The following is a 22,444-nucleotide window of genomic DNA, read 5'->3' as shown; positions in this document are numbered from 1 at the left end:
TTGATTATTTATTATTTCTATTATTGAATAAAACTGAATTCAGCAGCTAATTTTTTTTTCGGAATCCTTAATCTATCGCATACAGAACACACTTGATGTAAATACGCTGCCTTTTGCATTTTTATGTAATTGTTTTTTTTATTCTTCATATTATTAAATGTAATACATTTTTCATTTCTCTATGTCTATTAATTGAGCTATGACGAAATTATTAGTCCAAACGTTCGTATAATACTCCGAGAATCTGCATGGACGTATACTACAGATGATCACTGTCCTCATGATCACTATCCTCAGATGATCACTGTTCTATTATCCTCATTATATAGTTAACTACAATTAATTAGCACCTATGCATTACCCTCACTTATTGTTGGTGATAACTTAAATATTTCGAATATCATGCATAAAAAAGGAAATAAAATTTTTAATTTGAAAGAATTGATCCTTACCATCTCAAACGAACATCAAGTATGTGTTATTCAATTAATAATAAGTCAAGTTATTCAATTAATTATAGCTATTCTAAACATCTTTTCTTACTAAATTGAAACAATTTTACTTCTTTATCTTTTCAATGGATTTTTTTTTATTTATTAACTCAGATCTAAGTTCATGATTTTTGAAAATATTAAAATATATATACTTGCCTTCATTCACGAACTCCACAACAGGTGGTTTCGTCCATGCCACAGTGAAGCCGAAACCAGATGGGCTCTTTGGAACGGCAATCTGTATAAAAAAAAAATATTATTTAATAATATTTAATTCGAATCAATTTATTCGCAAATTTTATAATTAAAAAATAACATTTGCTAATTTTGGGGAAATCGTGCACACATATTTAAAATATTATAATAAATCTGATAAAACATTCATTACCTGAACAAAGGAATTTTTATCAATTATTCTTTTGTAATTTTATAATTTTGCAGTTCCATTCACATTGATATCTATAGGTTACTGTTTCTTTATTGAAATCGAAAAAAAAATTATTAAACAAAATTCTAAATCGAAGATAATTAACTGGCAATCTAACTTTTGATGAACATTTGGGTACAAAATTAATTGCAATGTTGAACAAAAATAGCTGATAATTCCAGCTGATAATTTTTAAAATTCACCCCCATTAAAAACTATTTCCTAAGAAACACTTAAGCATTTAATAAATCCATACACTTCATAAATTTTATCACTGCCAAATTTATCACCCATATTTCTTTTCTATCTTTAAAATGTTTATTTTTATATTTGTGAAAAATTACTCATTTTAAGTGTCGTTATTCATTCAAGACGTCACTAAAACAAAAAGTAAATTTTGTTCAACTGAATTTAAATCAAAAGCATTTTCTCAAAGTATATTTATAAAATCAGTATGAAAATAAAATACCAAAAAAAAAAACTGTTTCCTAATTTTTTTTTATTGCTCCTTTTTACAGTATATGCTGACAAAGCTAAAATTAGTTTATATTAAACATGAATTTTATGGACTCAATGTACTTTAAATTCATACAAGCTCTAACTCAAAACGAAAGATTACGTAATATTCCAGAATGTTAACACGCCATTCCAGAACTCCAAATACGTCAATCTGAATTTCACTAATAGCATTTCAACCTATCATAATCATATCTTTTTTAGCAACTTATTGATCGGCATTTTCTCTGTTAAATAACAGAAAAAAAGGCACATATTTTGCTATGAGAAAGAATTTGATATGTTGAAAAAATTACTTACCGTCATAGTTTTCTTCTTTTCAGACAGCCATCTAAAGGATCTTCGCAACGCTGAAAAAAATTGATAAATAATTAAGAATTAAACCCTCACTGTAGTTGAATAAAAAATATTGATGAAATATTTAAGATAAGATATTAATTAATTTAACCTACAATAATTAATAAACCTTATATTAAAAACAACTGGCAGTTAATTCTAAAACAGATTTTTTTTTAATTCAACTATTACAAATAATAATGGTTTGCATATTTTCTAAATTTCAATAAAGTTTAGTGTTAGTGACTTAAAGTATAATCTTTAATACTTTATTTTAACTAGGCACAATTGTTCAATAGAGAATTAGCTCTCACTTTATGGATTTCAGGTCCATTATTGCTCTGTATTCAAATGTGTATAGATTTATATACCAAATTTAACCATTTTCAAATTGCTATATAACTGTAAAATTGTAATGCAATAATTAATTTTGAAATAATCCAGGACTGGTAATTTTTCTTTCATGTTTTGAGAAAGAGCTATACAGATAGAAAATGGAACCCTAATATCAAAAAGAGCTGAGTTTAAAGAAAGTAAATTTAGGCAAAGAATTGTCATATTTATTAGCTTTCAGACCACAGTTTAAAGTATGCAAAAGACAAGCCATTTCGAATATGAAATACTGTTACGTTAATAACCACTGTAATCAAACCAATTTCGAATGCAAACTTGCAAACAATCATTCAATCTGTAGCAGATGCTCTGTATGTTATTTTATGTTATGGAAATCCAAGTGTTTCATTTTGTCTGACAAATCAGCAACAGTCTTGATAGTTGATGGTGCTTAATTTGTCATCCAATGATGTTCCATATGTACTCGATGAGAAAAAAAGGTCAATCTTCGTCTGCGATATCATGTTGAGAGATCGCAGAAGCATGGTTATGTTACTTTGTTGAAAAATGCTTTCTGCAATAATTGCAAAAATTGTCAGCGCATTTGCTGTCAATGTACATGTGATGACAAGAGCGTAGCTATCATAGGAAATGATTCCCAGACCATAAATTCTGATGCAGATTACGTGAGTTTGCTTTACAGTTTGCTCCAAGCACTCACCTTTCTAACTAAGACTATCATTCACACCAAGACAGAAACAACTCTCATCTAAGGACATAACAAATATCCACTCTGCCCCCAATGCCTAACAGCATGGAGATTTGGTGTTAGATGCATAATTTTACAGCATGCCTGACTCGGAGCTGTCCATCAAGTAATCGATTTGTTATCGTTCTCTGTCTTAACATGAAGGTGTCTTAAGGACATGTGTCTGTCTTAACATCTGGTGATAATAGGTGCTCGAATTTTTACTGCAAATACGGTATGATGCACCAGAGCCTTGCGTCGAATACGGCGGATTTCCATCTCAGTAATAATCTGTGAGCGGTTTTACCATGATCTTCCTGAAACATTAACTTTCAGAAAGCCTTTATTGCCAGCAATCATATATAATAGACAAATCCTTGCTAAGCTTTTTAATAATATCTCGAAAAAGCAATCCACCTTCTCGTAACCCCATCACATGACCTCTTTAAACTCAACAAGTGGCTGATATTTCCTTCGTCCTTTTAACTGAATTCCTGCATCAAATCTAAATCACAGAGTCTAATGCAGATGATGAATACTACTCGCGAAAATTGCATCACATATTTAAAGTAAACGTTATTTAAAATAGCACTATTAGATACATTCTGATCGTGCCAATTTGAATAGACCCAATCTTTCTCCCCCGGGGGGCACCTCGTAATTGAAGATGAGAAACTTCAGACTTGGTGGTTGGTTCTCGCCACCTTGGTGTGTACCGAAAAAGGGGGAGGGGATCTGGCTTCTCCCATCGATGACGGGGCGTACTTCGTACTTCACAAGGGAAGGGTTGTACCATGGCCGGTGATGGCCCTTAGGACCCCAGCTCACACCGGTGTTGCTGTTGCGGCGGTCCGATCATTCAAATTTTTCCGTGCGCCTTCGAGAAGGTCGGAGCATCCAGTTTATGGTTAAAGTAAGATCCAATCTTTCGGAAATGCAAATACAAATTGTCATTTATCTAGCACAACTCTTGCTTAGTGCTGAGATTTTATTTTCAGACAATCTATATATATCTTAAAGAATTTCTTTTGGAAGTGAATTCCTATTGCAAAACTGCATCGAACCATATTTTTTGAATTATTTCTACCTCACAAAATGTACGATACGGCTGAGAATATTGTTCTCAGATTTCGATCGAAATCATAATTCTAAAGTTAAAAGAAGAAAGAAAAAGTGTGAAAGGATGCAAAAAAGTTGAGTACCGCAACTCGAAGAGAATTTTAGCAGAAAATACCGAAGCGCATACAAATGACAACACATTGAAGAGTTTCACAAAGTTGGGGAAAAAATTTATTTGAAATATGGACTCAGAAAGGTACTTTTCCCGGATTTTGTGCTCTTTTTTCAACTAAACACTTTGAAAAACTTTGAATTTTTAAACATCTTTCGAATCTTTTGAGAATTTTGAAACTCTTTCAATTTTCGTATTGGAGAAGTCAGTGTTCCCTTTACTAAAAATAAGTTGAGAAACTAAAACTTTTGTATTCTTTTCCACCTAAAATGTAATTTGTTTATCTTAGATATCTTTTAATTATCTTTAATTACTAATTTATATCTTTAATTAGTTGCAATAGAAATTTAATTGCATAAGCATAAGTTTGAAAACGTATAAATTGACACGAAAATTTTGAAATAAATTTCTTATATACACATTTTTAGATATTAATTGATAAGGAACATCTAATATGAAATAAATTAGAAATTTTCGAATTATACTTTTTAATTCAAAATGGTTAGAAAGTTCATAATTTCACATTACAATTACATTAATTTTTTTTTACACTTTTTGGTTGTCATGAAAGGTCTGTTGTTTTAATTAACCATAGGTCTTGAAATTTATTTTTAATTTTAAAAGTTTTCAAGAATTTTTAAATAAATATATATTTATTTTTTCCTTTATTCCATTGAAATTTTCTTAATTTAAACCCAAAAAATATCAATATTTGATGTAATGCATATAAATTAAAGAGATTCTAATATTTTTTATTCTTCTATTGAACATTATAGTTATGTTTTTTCTTACCTGCCATTCTTCTTGAAGTATTCTGTTCAGTTCTGTATCATTTATTTCATGCTCTATCTCAAATATAAAGTTGCTGTCAATCTGTAAAAATAAACAAACATTTTAAAGCTATATTGCCAGTATATTCAAAAAGAAAAATTTCCAATTTTTCATTTACTGAGTATTATATTTTTAGCTACACAAAAAAATCATAAAATATTAGTATTCATGTTATTAAATTAAATTACCAATTATGTTCATTGTTACAATGTTCAAATTGTGGCTTTTTGAAATTTGTTTGAAATATACTTAAAGAATAAGCCAAGAGGGAAATATTTAATTTAATTATTCCCTCTTAATATTTAAAATATTTTACTTTTTAGGATTCAAATATCATGCAAATGATCTGAGACGAAACTAATTTTTATGCTATTGAATTAATTAATCTAATTATTTTCATTCGAATCCAATTACGAATTTGATTTCTCTTGGGAATAAAATAGATCTTTTTTCAATCCCAGAAAATTAATTAATTTGTGAATCTTAATTCGTTATTAAAAATAATAGTTTTTAACTTATGTTTCGTAGAAGAGGAAATCTGTTTCCAAAAACTATTTTTATGTAATAATTATAAAATTATTTTTCTTAAAGTGAGGATGTTAAAATAAGTTGTAATTGGGGTCAAGAGAGTTAGTTGTATTTTGTATTTAGTTGTATTTTGTAATTTCTTACAAGTTATGAAAGCCTTGCTACAAAAATCTATATTTATATAAAATGCATTTCTATTCTTTGCATTTCTATCATATGCATAGAAATTGCTATTATTACTAATTGTCTAATGTATCTTTTAGAAGGCTACTACTCAAATTTCGATGACTACTCTAATTTTCATAACTCACTTTTTTTCTAAGATGTATACGTCTGTTATAAATGGTTTAGAAATTAGCTGTTGGATCCGGATTAGAGTAGATATTCTGCCTATATTAAACTATGTTTGTCTAAAATAGCACAAGATAAACAAATTAATAATACTACAGATATTTTAAATCACAAAATTCTATTATTATTTATTTTTCTAGAAAATATCATGTATCATATTTATTTCATTTCTTACAAACACGTGATAAAAATGACACTTTCCTATGTTTGGCTTGCAATAAGAGTGAACTCAATCTTTTAAATTTTTAACTTTTATCAGCGTGGTGGCAATATGTTGATGAAAACTAAATTTTTCTTTCCTTCAAGCATAACGTGCTCGTGCAGGTTAAATTTTATATTTATTTTGAGTGAAATGTATTTCTGAAAAATATACTTAAAATATTTTTTTTAATTGAAAAAAAATTATGTTGCAAAATTATAAATATTTTCGAAAATATATATTTTTTTTAATTTTAAGATGATCTAAAAATTAATTTTATGTTGTAATATTTTCAGAAATTATCTCAGAAAAACGCCAAAACTTCACTTAATTTTTAATTAATTTAAATTCTAATTAAAATTTCAAAAAAAAATCGTTCCACTATATGCTTTCTTCAAAGTACACACATGTAACTAGTTTAGTTGATCTAGCTCAAATTGTCTAACCTGTAGAGCGCCACACACACATTCATCTTCATTATAAGTAAAAATGAAGATAAATACTAGCCACCCAGGAGTGACGGCTGGTCTTTTGCTGCCCCTAGGTGCAATGGACCGTGTTTGCTTATCATGGAGAAGTGTATCTCCGTATGCTGGTGGGTGTTTGCTCTCTCTCTCTGTGTCTCTCTCTCTCTCTCATTGATGACCTTAAACCCTATTTTGGGCTGGTTTAATAGGCATGGGAATTCATACTAATTTCCCTTGGTTACTTCTAATATAATTGGCCATAAAAAGTGATCAATTAGAACTTCTGTGCATAATTTAGTCTTTATTGGTTCGTCAATCATTTATGTCCAACTTTCGTTAGACATTTAACTCATACAATTCACAAACTTTTCCTCATTCTGTCCATTATTCTATACGTCTCTCGATTCTGAATCATCTTATCCAAAATTTAGATTTTGATTTGAAACAAACTGATTAGATCAATCAATTTATAACTTGCCTTCTGAATCAAAACATGTTCATAAAAATGCAAAACTAATATGTAGAATTACTTATCATTGAAGTTTTATTTTAATTTCCTGGTAGTTTACTGAAGTGATGTTCAAACAGCTTCATTATTTTTATATTATCTTAGAGAGTTTTTCTTTACTGATTAAATAAAAATTAAAGGTTTAAAAATATGAAGACAGCAATCTCAAGCTGAATGAGCGATTATAATTTCTTAAACATTTGGTTATATGTGGAAAAAGAAACAGTGGTATAAAAATGGATAGATTATAAATTATATTATATATCTCTTTCTTCTTATAATATAATTACCTCATAATTGCAATTGAAGAATAATATTTTTACAGCAACGATTATAACGATTTTAATTTCATTGTAACAAGGAAATGTAAAGTTTTAATACGTCTCTCTCTCTCTTTCTCTCTCTCTCTCTCTCTGTGTGTGTCTGTCTGTGCGTGTCTGTGTGTGAGTCTGTCTGTGTATGTGTGTATGTCTGTCTGTCTCTCTGTGTGTGTGACTTATTAAGAGTCATGAAAACAGATAAGCTTGCGAAATTAATATCATTAAAAAAAAATTTCAGTTTTTGCTTTAATTTTTAAGTTTTTTTTTTCTTAAATTTTGAATGGTATAAAAATTATTTTTGTAATTATTAAAAATTATTTTTGTACTATATTATTTTCAGAAATTATCATAGAAAATTATCAAAATTTTTCTTAACTTTTAATTACTTTAACTTCAAACTATAAATTCTTACTAGATAATTAATTCAAAATTCTAATTTTTTTTAAAATCACTCTTAGAAGTACATTCTCACCATTCATAGATTTGCGTCATATGAAGTTGACCTAAGCCTAACGATTTGACTCTTAGAGAGCAAACAAACACTCATAATCACTTTTATTAATAGTAGAGAAGCTTTGCAGCAAAAATTGTAACTATAGAGGCAGATCCCACTATTAACCCTTACTTATTATATGTGTCTATTTACATCAGAAACACTCTGATGCTTCTGATATAGATGCGAGTAGACAGGATAGTTTATGCATTCCAAAAGCTGTGCTTCCGCCTCATTAAATTTCCACGTTACATTAAACTGAAGATATTTAACTCATGAAGACAAGTGCAACTAGAATTTAAGTCCATCAACATAAAGGATTTTCCTTGGAATTAATTCTTGAAACTGCACTGCTTTCATTCTGAAACGAAAACTCGCGTGTGGGTATCTCAAAGTTTACTTTCTCGTATATGTAATATAGAGAAAATATAGTAATTTTCAAAAGATTTGAACTCCAGATTTTGATAAATCTCCGCGTTTTAGACCACCTTGGTTCAAAAAATACGGTTTGGGAAAATGTCTGTCTGTCTGTGACAAAGATAACTCCAAAACGTTTTGATACAGACAGGATGAAATTTGTTATGTGGTCTTTACACCTAATTTGTAGATTTCTGCCGAATTTTGATCGAAATCTGTTCAGAGGAAGTCTGTTGTTTGGCTGTTTGAATATAATTTGTCACCGTAACTGCAAAAAGAAAATAGATTGATAGATGAAATTCGATATACAGAATTAACATCTGCAGTTGAGAAAACTATGAAATTTTGAGGCAAATCCTATGAGGGATTGATTGTCTGTCCGCCTGTACTTTTAGAAACCTGTAAACGTAATAAAATATAAAAATACTCAGCAATAATAGACTTCTCTTTTACATCAGATATCCTTTGAACGTTCATCTACAATTTACATCCCTCTTCTTTAACTGCTAATCGTCTTTTTCAAATTTCAAAAAAGTTAAAAATTACTACAAACTTCTAGGAGATTAGTTTACTGAAGGGTGAAAAAGATAATTTATTTTTAAACAACTTAGTGTTCTTTAACTACTTGCACATATCGCATCCTAGAAATACCGTTGGAGTAACAGACGTACTGTATCAGCAGGTCTTTTAAAGTTGTTTTTATATTGAAATCTGGATGAATAAGTAAAACCATTCGTTGATAAGAAGATTTAAATTAAATATTCAAACCGATAAATGCAAACTATAAAGACAGCTCCTATTAAAAACACTTATTCCATCAAATATAAATGTAAAAAGTATTTATTCATTTTTTCATAAATGCTTGCAAGTAAATACCGTGATTAATATTTCATATTTCGAATTGCTATTTTATTCAGTGCCAAATGAAATTTTAGAAAAATTGCCTGTGTCTGCATAAATCTATTAGACTACGTAGGCAACAATTAAAGAGCTGTAATGCCTCCAAGCTAATGGTCTTTTTTCTCTTTCCTCAATTCTACTATATGCTTTACTTCATTTCTTGCTTCTAAATTGGATTACCGGTATCGATTTTCTCCCCTTTCTCTAAATTGGTTTACAGGCTTTGTTTCTTTTAATATTATTATTATTATCATTTTTCTATATTTATATTATAGAATTATTATTATGTTCTTTTTATATTAACATATAAAGGCTTAAAAACTTTACCTATATATAGAGAGATAGATAGATATACATAGGTGAAGTTTTTTTAAGCCTTTAAATTCAAAACGGCGTCTAGTATAGCCTGGGAAGTAAATGTACCTATAGTAAAATGATATTGAATTGAACGATATAAAATATAATTGCGCCAGTTTACAGCACCCCTAGTAGCGAAATAAGAACGATACAAAAAAATAAGGAAATCAGGCAAAAATACCAATTAGAAAAATGTACGTTATATCATAATAAAAACCCGGAAAAAATGATCTTGATGTTATCTGTAAAATTGTAGGAGATATTCGAGATTAAAACTATGAACTCTCCGTGATTTGAAAAAAAGATTCTGAGTAAAATTGAATATTTTGAACTATAATGCTCTGAAATTTAAAAAAATTCCTGATTCAGTTTGAATACGTAAAGGTGCACGGCCTGAATAAATCAAATGAAAACACATAATTAGATTGTCTTGAAGATACAAAAACTATATCATATTTCATAATATTATCATTTATAAAATATTCTTTTTTTTTTTCAAATTACATTTGAAACATTTTTTTTTTTTTATTTCTATATTTTATTCTTTCATTTGGAACAAATCATTTTACTATTTTTTTTTATTCCCAACGTCTTTTCGAATAATGAAAATTTCTGTGCCTCCCATGTTGGAAAACGATAGTGAAGTAATTATGAGTTAATGATTACATGAAAGAAAGGAAATTAAAAATGTTCATTTAACAAATTTCAATAAACTGTATTTATCATAAGGATTTTTTAACAACATTTTCCATACAAGTGTTGAAAACTCGGCAAAGAAACCTTGTGGCCTTATTCCTGCAACCAGTATTTTTCTGGTCGATTCTATAGGATGTCTTAACATTAGGGTTACAAGGAGGAGAAAAGTACACTTAGCCTAGTCGAAATCAAATAGTGGATTGGAAATTCTTGTAAATAGCCTTTCACATACGCGTAATTTTCGAGCGTTTAGAGAAAATATTCTTTAATTCGGCATTCCACAGAAAGATTCAATAGTCACAACAAATGACCTCATTACTGTCCATGCTGAATAGGGCAAGATCATAATCAATGACGTTGCAGCTGTTGTCAACAGATACAGAATTTATATCCAATATGCGTAGTTTGTGTGTAGAAAAAAATAACTTTTTTCTCTCGCACACACACATGCACATCGATATTCGGATTGATGACGTCATTAAGATTTTATTATTTTTTCATTAAAAGAAATATTTTGACATTCAGTTACTCGCTTTAATTCTCTTTAGGATGGAAAAAAATATGTGCGGAGTGAATACATCCATAAAGGATTTTCATTGTCATCCTAATGAATTTGAAAGATTCATGAGATATTTTTCACAGTTTTGATATGAACCATGTATTTTGGATCTAAATGTTTAGTATAGCCAATGACGTAGCAATGACTCTAATAATGATCAGATTCTGTACAGTGTAAACAGCTGTGATGTCAATGGTTAAGATCACTGAATCTTGCTATGGAATGCTGGAAATAATCTTTTAGGAAATGCTCAGCAAACCTGTGCGTATGCAACGCCATCTATCGCGTCTGGCAAATATTTCTTATCTAAAATTTCTAAGTGATTCCTAGTCATCTAAATATGTTTAATCCATCTATAAGTTTGAAATTCTGGTATTGAGACACCTCATTTAGTAACAAATAAACAACAACATTATTTCGATATCGTCATTTCACAGACCGGTATTCAGAAAATCGAGATATCGTACAATATCTTATGTTAATTGGATCCTGCATATGCAGCTCATAATGTAAAGACCTTATCGGACAGACAATAATCAACTGCATTTGAATGAACAGTTGCTATTCATTCTTGGAGGCAATTGGGCAGCCACGATTTTTGTCTTTCTACACTATATTCAATTGGCTTGAATATATAGACAATAATGACAGGGAAAATATGTTTTGATAGTGATATAGTACGACAATAACAAAAGAGAGAGAGAGAGAAATTAACCATAACCAGCTGTTTTTTAAGACAGCAAATGCATCTTTACCAACATTTTTGACATTCCTTTATCAATTGAAATTATAAACGATAGTCACCCGCCTGATAAAAAGCTCAAATTAAAAGTATGCATTGTGAAATTTCATAATATAGAGTAGAGAATATGGTGTTTATATCTATAATTCTGAGTAAAATAAGTTTAACTGAAAGCAGCTTTTAAAAGTATACATTTATTAGTGTACTAAACAGAAAATATTTTATATTTCGAATATTTTTCCTCTTTTAATTCCCGCCATAACTTCACTACAATTTAGCGACACTATTGTGGTGAATAGCTTATACGCCAGCTAACAGCTACGCTAGAAGGGCAATTGCTTTTGTATCCTGGTCATGTTACTGGACTGCGAACCACATAGTTCCAGGTTCTATCCTCACTCATACCAATTCGTCACATTGATGACCTCGGACGATGAACCTTCAACCTTCGTAAGCTGTTATGGCGCCATCTACCCGCAACCAAAAGTTGTCCGACTCACTTGACGCAGCAACCACTCATCCACACACGCTAGCCATAACGCTTGGCGCTACTCAAATGGGTACAGGCGCATTAGAATCAACAGCTAATACATCACCACTCAACAGCCATACCGTTCGTCTCACCTCCGACTCACTGGAGGGAGAGTCTGTATTGAATAGCATATAATCCAGTTAACAATAACGCTACCCGAGCAATTGCTTTTGTATCGTGCTCATGTTACTGGGCTGCAAACCACAAGATCCCAGGTTCTATCTTCACTCATACCAATCCGCTACACTATCACGAAATTGAAATTTGATTTAATTAATATCTAATAGTTAATTTTATTCTATAGGTACAAAAATAATACATCGCAATCGATCTGCATCGAAAATACACAAATGCACGAAATTTCAACTTTTTGTTAAATCAGGAAATTTGCGAAAAATCAATTGCAATATTTCAACTTTACAAGTCAAGTTAAATAAAGAAATGATAAATTATTTATACAAATGAACCATAAAAAGGATCACAAACTTGTAAGATGTTTGTTTTGATCTTGGCGATTTTACATTTTTAAAAAAATCTCTATTTTTGAATCTATTAATAAATTTCTTAAAAGTTTCTTATTTTTACTATTTCAGCTTCACATCACCTTTCAGCTTTACAAATTTCCCATTTCCACTTTTTTGCAATGTTTTCTCCAATTTATAATAAAATAAGATAAGGAAGTAATAATTTTTGGTGAATGAAGACAATATTTAAACTTCAAACTTAATTAAATTATTTTATCGGAGCATTTATTTGGAAATTTCTATGAAATGCTTCAAGGAAAAAGGTTTTTATCATTCAGTTTGTTTCAAAGGTTTTCATAATCAATTTGTTAGAAAATCTATGGAAATAAAAATTTTACTCTTAAGCATTTGGGGATCACAATTTATTCGCACCGTGCAATGCCACTGATATTCACTGCAAATAATTTAATCCATTATTTACCATTTCTCTTTTTTTAGGCACTTGATTTCTATTTACTTCATTACAAATAATAAAATTACTGTCTTTGAATGATGTATTTAATATTTAAACTGCTTTGTATTTAAAATTTAAGCTTTTCGCCATAATCTCAAAAACTGTGAATTTTCTTATTTCCCCTGTTGACAAAGAACAAATATATGTCTGTATTCGTGTGTTGACCGTCTATAGAACGGACTGTTTGACACAGGATGTTAAATTTACCACAGATATACTTTTGTAGGGTGGAATGTAAAATTCATAAGATTTTTTAATTTTAATTTAAACTTTAATTAATTAAAAATTAAGCGAGAATTTGACATTTTTTCCGTAATAACAACAAAAATTATGATCGCACATGAAGAATTCTTGTGCAGGTTTAAAATTCAGAAAATTATCTTTTTGATGATGATAATTTAATTACTATGCAATTTTTTTCCTGAATTTTAACATTTTAATTTTAATTTCTACGTAGTTTTCAAAAATCGATTCCCTTATTGCGATGAAATTCAAAATGGCTTTGTCCTTTTGCCAAATATTTAATCGCATGATTTTCTTCCATTGTTTAAAGTTAAAGAAGAAATCAGAAAAAGAAGACATGAAGAATCAGAAAGTGAAATAACATAACCACAAAAGGCAATGTGCAATTAGAAACAGAATACCCAGACGCTTACATTTTTAATGCCATTATGATGTCATGGAACTCGACTGCAATAACTTCATTTACAGAAAAAACAAAACGAGTTTTTATTTATGAGAAAAACAAAATACTAAAATAACATGGTTTTAATATTTATTGTAATTTAATACTTAAAACTTCTTTGAAGGAATCAAAATAACTTTATGCAACATCAAATTACACGTGTGTGAGATTTAACTGAAATTAAATATTAACAATATTTCCAGCCAACAAGTTGGTCGCCAAAGACTGCCAGTCTATATATTTTTAAAAAATAAATAAGAAAACCAAGCAACCAGTGCCCTGATTTCAACATTTTACAATTTTGCATTTTTTTTTATTAATATATTTTATTTGAAAACTCATGACCTTAAATATGTCATCAATATTCGAATGTCCATAACCCTATTTTCGAAACAAATCTCTAAAACATTACTTCACAGAACATAATCTACGGAAGAAAACTACAACTGAGTTCTTGACGATGAACTAACTGGTTGCCAAAGACGGATAGTAGAAATCAATGAATTCTAATTTTAAAAAAAATTAATTAATTTTAACATAAAATAATTCGAGGCATTTATCCCTTTCATTTTATCATTCTAGTAATTTTTTATTAGAAAAATATGATAGAATAGTTTAATTTAATACATTTAGTTATTTTTTTTGTAAATAATAATAAAAATATTCTTTGGTAAAATCAAATTTCCATGCTTAACATTCTATTATTACCATTATTTTTATCTATAAATTATTTTCTATTTTCAAAAAGGAAGATCAATACATCTTTTTAACAATGATGTTAATTTTTTTTTCAGTAAAAACATAGAAATATCCATTACTTACTTTTGTTGTAGATAAAAAGAGAGAAGGTCTCTTCGAACCGTAGTGTATCGATACTACCAGCTCTCTGAAAGAATCGATTACTGATTAGAACATAATCCAATAACAGAAGACCTATACGTGCAAAAATCCTCAGAAAGTTCCTTCACTTACAAGAGTTTTATCTTACCTGCTTCTCGTCGAATGAGACTAATAATCGACTGTTGCCAAAAGATTCAGAGAAATAAATCGTTTGAAATAATCAGCGAAAAAAAAGAATTCATTTTTTTATTTGAACAGTAATGCTGGAGTATTAGTAACAATGATTGTGAAATCAAAATCATTATAACAGACAATTTTTTTTTTCGAAAGGAGAAATAAATGTTTCGATTCTTATCAGTAATAAAAATCTATCAACATGAGTATTTAAAATAGGAAGAAATAAAAAAATTCTAAAGATATTTTATGAAATTTATAAATCATTATCTACTTCTGCGTATTTAGTCTCTTATCTAGGTTTTTAAAAAATGTTTCAAGATTTAAATTTCAAGTACAAGGAAATAACGGCCTGCTTTTATTTATGTGTTATAATGCGATACTTTCAAAAGAATATTTTTATAAATTGGAAGATTTACAAAATTATTCAATTTCATTTCGTTTAAAACCATTGTTACACCATAGTTCACTTATTCATTAGTATTTCCTAAATTCAGTGTAATATTTAATATAAAATTTCAAAAAACCATGTATGTAAGTTTTCCTAATCAAATATAATTATCAATTAATTCATTTTCTTGTTTATTTAATTTTAATTTCCATGTTGATACATTTATAGTAATAAAGAAACATGGCGAAATTTCAACAGGAAATAAACTGGTTTCATAATTAAAATTTAGAAAATTTAACATAATTAAATCAGTATTCAACATTTCAAATAATAGATCATCTCTAAATTCTCATTTTCTAACAAATAATTATTTATTTATTCTGTGTTTTAATTATACGAAATACTTTTCTTTCTATGTTAAAATGTGGAGTATATTTTTTTAATTCAAATTTCAATATGATAGATGGCTAAATAATTGAATATAAATAGCAATAATAATCTGATAATAACAATATAAATTTTTTCACTTTTAAGATTGAAAAAAGACTTTCTAAATTTCTCACGAAAAGAATAAAAATAACTAAAAGTATTAGTTTTGTTTTTTAAAAACCATAATACTCTAGGGGGGAAAAAAGAAATTATACAAAAAATTCGTTTTCCGAAGATTTTATACCCATAGAAGTGTATGCAAATTCAAATAAACCTAAATTTTTTATGTGTATAATTTATAGTAAAAATTAGTTATAATTTTATTTAAAAAAAATTTAAAAAATTTTAGGCATAATTTTATAGTAAAAGTAATTTTTTTTTCTATTTGTTTCTTTCTACACATAATGCATAAATTTGTATATTTTTAATATATCAACGTCTTTTTTTTTCTTGTAATATTTGTTTTAGCTCAACTTCGTTTTCAATTTCCGCAGTTCCTAACGTCATGAGATGAAACTTAAAATATTTGAGTCAACTATGCAAATATTAACTGCTAACCAACACCAATATTTGAGTTTTGCAAATAATATTTTAGGCTGAACTGAACACCTTAGCTGACTTTTCAGATTGGATTCTTGCATTTCATTCTTAAATACGAAGGATCGATGCAACTTTTAAAAATTAAAATTTGAATGGGAAATAATGAATCCGCCGACGTTTCACATTTTTATAGGGCAACGACCACTTGCAAAACAATATGTAATTTAATGATATTTACTATATTTGTGTAATATAATATATGTAATATGTTTTCATTGCATCAACGGAAAACATAACATTGTATGAGTTATAGAAACGTATAAAAATGAATACAATATTGTTTTTCAAAAAGTTAAAACGCCTGAAATATTTTTAGGTTATATTTGCGTAAATTTTTGAAAAGAAATAAAATAATGTGAAATTCTACATGATTTAAAAAGTATTGTCTCTTATTTAGGATAGTTAGAAATAATAAATACCTCATAATATAATAATAATTTTCCCTTTTTCCTTTCCTACAATAAGTTTTTTGCGCTTGGAAACTGATATGTTATGATATTGACCATAACGGCTCCATATTATTATGTGGATATTTTTACTTTGTCAAGTTCAATAACTTTAAAAGGTACATTTACACGCATTTTTATTTGAAAAAGAAGAAGGAGAGCCACAATTGAGTTAAGACCCTTGATTCATATTCTGAAATATTTCATTCAGTTTAATTTAGTTTAGTTCAGTTCAGTTTAAATTTAACGTTAATTTCACCAATAATTCTTTATTTACGTTTATGTTGTACTATATATTTATTCAGGACGTGGCAATTTAAAGAAATATAGCCAACGAATGAAAAAAAAAGTTTAAATAAGTTGTTTAAAAAAATTAGTTATATAAAATGTAACTATTTTTTTATGTTTTGTAACTTAATAAAAATTTTCAATGCATCAGAAATTTGACTTATTGCTAAAACACTTGTACTTGCACATTTTTATTTGGCCTAAATTCATTTTCTGTCTTTGTCGTATATGAAGTCTAATACAAAATAAAAGCACTTTAATCGTCAAAAATTCAAAAAAAAAGCACTTCAATCGTCAAAAATTCAAATACAAGATTTTGATAAATCTCAAAATTTCCAAACGCCCTGAAACCGAAAAAAGCATTTTTGACATTTTGCCTACTTTTGAAAACGATAGTTCAAATAAGTTTCGAGCTAGAAGAATGAAATTTAGTATGTAATCTTAAACAAACTTGTAGATTTTTATCGAATTTTGAACGAAATTCATTCACTAAAAGTATGTCTGTCCGGTTATCCGAGTACAAGTGAACTCAATAATCACAATATGTAAAGAGCTGGATAAATAAGATTTGGTACACAGGTTTGCCATTAGGGCTGAGTGATGATCTAATTGCATCATTGCGATATATCGTCCAACACATATCGATATTTTTTATTATACCGTGATATCATTATTTATTTATAGCTGTTATATGTTATAAATAGCATCTCTTAACATATTGACTGATCAGAACGACTCTAAATAAAAGGAAGTTTCAATTTATATAATAAAATATATTTGCTTTCTTTTGAATAAAAATAGTTACAATATAATTGTGTTAAAACAATGCCAAAACAGTGTTTGTGTGTTATAATTTATAAAACTGCGTTTTTTCAATATAATAATTTTTAAAATTTTATTCTTTTTACTGCTGATTTACAAAAAACTTCAGCTTCTTTCATTCTTCATTTAAAAAAAAAGTAAAACGACATAATGATGTCTTTAACAAGTAAAATTAAATAGTTTTAATAAATCATGAATTCAAAATCTGATGTCTTGAAAATTAATTTTATATATAAATTACATAAAGTTTTATTTTTAATTTAATAGTATTATTCACATATTTAAATTAAATATGCACTAGAATTTTAACAATAGATATGTTACATAACTAAGAGGAATCATTCAATTTGCTATTTCAAAATTCAAAAAGGGACCAAAAATAGTAATTCCGAAATAAGTAAAACATTAATAACAAATATTATGGAGATTAAATTTATTCCAAAATGACATGCTTTTAAAACAAGTATTTTGCGACAGTATTTATAGAAATACTAGCAAGAATTATGTATGAAGGTCAATAAGAATGAAGAGCAACAAAAATAAACACTAACCAGTAACCAAAACGAAATCGAAGATGTAAATTAATTGTGAGTATCGATTTATTCTATCGCGATTTATCGTGAGCGTCAGGCGAAAGCGGAAGTATAAAGGAATTTATTTTTTTATGCGAGTGCACTTAGGTGTGAAAATGAGAGCTGCGAATAAAATTGTGAGTTTAATCTGAATTAATCCATTTTGCTTTTAGTTCTGAAGTTGAAGATTTAGCGTCTAAACAAAGATCAGTCAATAACTTTCTGATAACCACAATTATTTTTCCATAAAGATATCGTTCAGTTAGAGAACAGAAAACAGTTTATTCCAAAACGACACGCTTAAAACAAGTATTTTTATGTATTAGAATATGACAGTATTTATAGAAATATTAACAAAAATTATGTATAAAGGTCAAAAAGAACGAAGGGTAACAAAAACAAAAACTTACCGATGACCAAAACGAAATCGAAAACGCAAATTAAATGTGAATATCGATTTATTGTATCACGATTCATCATGAACTATTAATGATCACGATTTCGATAAATTGATATTTTTTGAAAACTGGCATAAAAAATCCATTTCTTAAAAATATCGATTTTTTTCGATAAATCGAAAATTGGCCCATCCCTATTTGTCATATCAATTATAGATACGTACCAGAGAAAGATTGGCGATCTGTCAGTCTGTTCTTTTGCATGCATGTACATATTCAATTTTCGGATACTTTTGTATTAACCCATGACATAAAAAAAACTGTCAAAGATCGCTCGTTAGATTTAAGCCAAAGATCGATTTTTCGTAACTATCGTTCACAAATGTCATGTAAACACCGGTTTTCTTTACTGAACTACGAAACACACAATTCTTAAGTTAGAGACTCTGAAGATCTCAATCTGAGTGCCTAAACACTCACGGATATCACAGTTTCACGCAAGGTTCGTTATTTGATCCAAAGTAGCATGATGGACAACATTTTTATTAAAGAGTATGAAAGAAAGTTTTTTGAAGACCACTCCCAGTAATTTTGCTTTATTTTCGTAATTTCAAAAGTTTTCTTGATGATTTCTGCATTTTTATTAATAATTTTTTTAATATCAAGCTATTCAAATAGTGACACTCAGTCATCACTTTTAATAACACAAAATACTAAGTAGTCTCTCCTTAGAAATAGATTTCGGGTCTCTCTCTCTCTCTTTTTTTTTTCAAATTATGATACCTAAAATATATTCGAGTAATCTATATCTTATTTCTACTTATTATAGTAAAGTTAGAAGCATTTAAAAAACGTTTCCTATTATTGGAGTTCGCTCTGGGGCGGACAACCTGGGGATTTGCTTAGGACGTCAAAATTCAGGTTGCTGTCTTTTGGCTGAAAATATCAGAAAAATTTTGATATATTAAATACCCAATTATAGTCTGTTTAATTTCTGGAGGCGTTTCAAGGACACTCGTTTTCCCTACTCTTGACTCTTTCTCCTTCTCCGTTGCCATGGTTTCGACAAAGCTTGTTTTTGTTTCACGCCAGTACGTTTCGGGAATATCTTACCTTCAGAATACCTTAACAGCTGTGTAAAAAAGAAAAAGAGTGACACTGTTATCTGCCTCAGCATTACGAGGCAGACAACCAATAACGAGGTAGAAAACGTGACCTTGAACCGCCTACAGAAAATACAGAAATGGGGACTTTCTTACTGTGTTTAGAATAATTTTTAAAGATAATAAATTTAAATCCACGAAACTTATAGTTCATAATTATTTTCAGCATTATATTTATTTATTAAAAAAAAACTTAATTTTTATTTCTTTCTGCCATTTAGATAATGTTTTCTATCTGATATTATATATTCATCTGTAATGATGCAAAATTTGGCTATTAGTTCATAATTATAATGGATACTCATTTTATATAAGTTCAGCACACATTTTATATATAATATAATATCGACATATATTAGATGAAATATATGAAGTAAGCGCAGATTTATTTTTATTATTTGTGTTATAGTGGTGTCTGTTTTAATTTCAGAAATATGAAAGCTAAGTGCTTTTTTTTTCTGATTCTTATAAAATTATAAAAATCAAGACAAAAAATAGCTATATAATTGCAGAAAAACGCACGTGACTTAAAAAATGATATTAAATTAAACTCTCGATGTAAATATATCGGGCTATGAAGTTAAAGCCGTAAACAAAGGAGGAAAGTATTGTATCTTTGCTTTTAAAAATAACGATGCATTTTCTGTCTCATCATTTGAGAAAAACTTTCAATATCTACAGTTTTCCCAGGTAGCATAACGTGTTGCACAATATTGTATAATATTGTATGATATTATGTAATATTAATCAATATTTCACAAATTTTATACAATATTGCGAATATTGATTGATGTCATACAATATTGTACAATATTTTGTGCTACAAGGGATACAAAAGAAAGCCTAAGAAATGTATTAAACTTTATGATAAAGTTAAATTTTGCTTAAAATCTCAGTATTGCCTTAAAATTATTGCTACTTATACCATTAACCGGATCAAATTTTGGACTCTAAATTACAATTAAGGGTTTTTCATATTCAATTACTATGTAAAGTCATCTTAGTAGTTTGGCCATTTTGTTGATCAAGTAGGAAATTTCTGATCAGATAAACTTAAAAGATGCGATTAAAAAGAAAACTTTTCAGAGTTAAAAGTGAAAAAAAAAGTTTTTTTTTTAAAGGTTTTAACATAACTGATGTTGTTTTTGCTTGATTGGGCAAGAATACATTTCTTTTTAATAGCATGAAAAATGTAACAAATGTAAATAAAATGTGGTTACAAATTTTGGCTACAAACAGGTATTTCTTAGTTAATTTCTGCTGCATTGCACTATTTCACTATCAATTTTATGCCATGTTGCATGTTTCTGCCTAATTATATGCGCGTATTGCAATTTAAAGTGGTTTGATTTTTTTATTTGAAGTAAAAAATTGTATATTTAAAAATTTAAGATGCGGCAACTTGTCTTTTTTGTCCTGAGCTAGAGCTTGTTACCTATTATTACTGTAAAAGTAACAATTCAAATAATAATTCGAGGAAGAAAACAAAGATTTTGTAAGTGGTAGAGACTGAATGAATTCACTCTCTACTCATTGACTAACAGGTATATTTCCAGAAAGACTTTGATACGAACAAGCCAGCTTCTGCCTTAACTATTGGGGAAAATTTCTTCGAGTCTACTTACCGCTTTATCAAAGTGTCTTTAAGTTTATGTTTTGCACACACATAGAGTATATTTTGATTCCCTTCATTACTAGAGTTTTTATGATTGGTTCTTTTATTTCAAAAATTTCATTTGTAGTTTAGTGCAGTATAGGATGAAATTTGTTTCGTGTAAATACAGGTATTTATTCCACAAGTAGTTACATTTTCTGTTCCCAATAAATATTAATTTATTTTATATCATATTTCCTTTTCTAAATTTTCAATTCCTGTCTTTGATAGATTTTTGAAATATTCAGATAGTTCTACAATTAGAAACAAGTACACTTTTCCATTATTGCATCATTTACTAGATGATCTTCTAGACCCTCCCCCCCCCAAAAAAAAAATTAAAAAAATACTGGATAGTGATCTTGTACTCATAAGGCTTTCAGCTTTCAAAGCATAATTGAAATTACAAATAATACAACAAAACGTGGCGTACGATTTTCTTTTATCTTTTCTTCTTTCAATCTGACCTCATCCAAGGTATATATATATATATATATATATATATAGAGAGAGAGAGAGAGAGGTGATAATAAAACTGTGGAGGATTATCAAAAATTGCTGCATAAATATATATATATTTTTTTCAAATACTCAAATAGGCAGTCGAAAGGGGGGGCGAACAAAGAAGTGCACAAGGCTTCTTGTCTTTACTGATTTTGGAAAAGAAAAGTACTTTTGGCTCAGTCTTTATAAAATCCAAATTCGCAAATATTTGTATAATATCATATATATAGTTAACATTCATCAATACAACGCAAAGTGCGAAGGTTTTTTTTTTTCTGTCTCACTACGCTTGCATATAGCTTGTGCAGATAGCGCATAGTTTTAGTTATAATCAAAATTACCATTGTTTTAACTAACAAACGATTCGAAATTTATCAGGAACATACTATAATATCATTTAGTTTTTTTTTTTTTTTTTTTTTTTTTTTTTTTTGTGTGTGTGTGTGTGTGTACTTCGGATTATACAATAATCTTATACTGACTACGCAATTGATTTTTTTTAATGTTGCGAAAAT

The 22,444-nt window shown here is 28.3% G+C and overlaps 1 long non-coding RNA gene across 1 annotated transcript; it reads right to left on the bottom strand.

Moving 5' to 3' along the window:
- Positions 1 to 649: 649 nt before the first annotated feature.
- Positions 650 to 14,536, bottom strand: LOC129980855 (uncharacterized). Its single transcript, XR_008785267.1, has 4 exons — positions 14,471 to 14,536; positions 4,878 to 4,958; positions 1,738 to 1,787; positions 650 to 732 (listed from the first exon to the last, which is right to left on the bottom strand). It is a non-coding gene; the product is annotated as an uncharacterized LOC129980855 (long non-coding RNA).
- Between the last annotated feature and the right edge of the window lie 7,908 nt (positions 14,537 to 22,444).

This window comes from Argiope bruennichi, chromosome 8 (assembly GCF_947563725.1).
Source record: "Argiope bruennichi chromosome 8, qqArgBrue1.1, whole genome shotgun sequence".
In the NCBI taxonomy this organism is placed as follows: domain Eukaryota; kingdom Metazoa; phylum Arthropoda; class Arachnida; order Araneae; family Araneidae; genus Argiope; species Argiope bruennichi.
The sequence above is the reverse complement of the archived record's forward strand: the minus strand, read 5'-3'. Positions and strand labels throughout refer to the sequence as shown.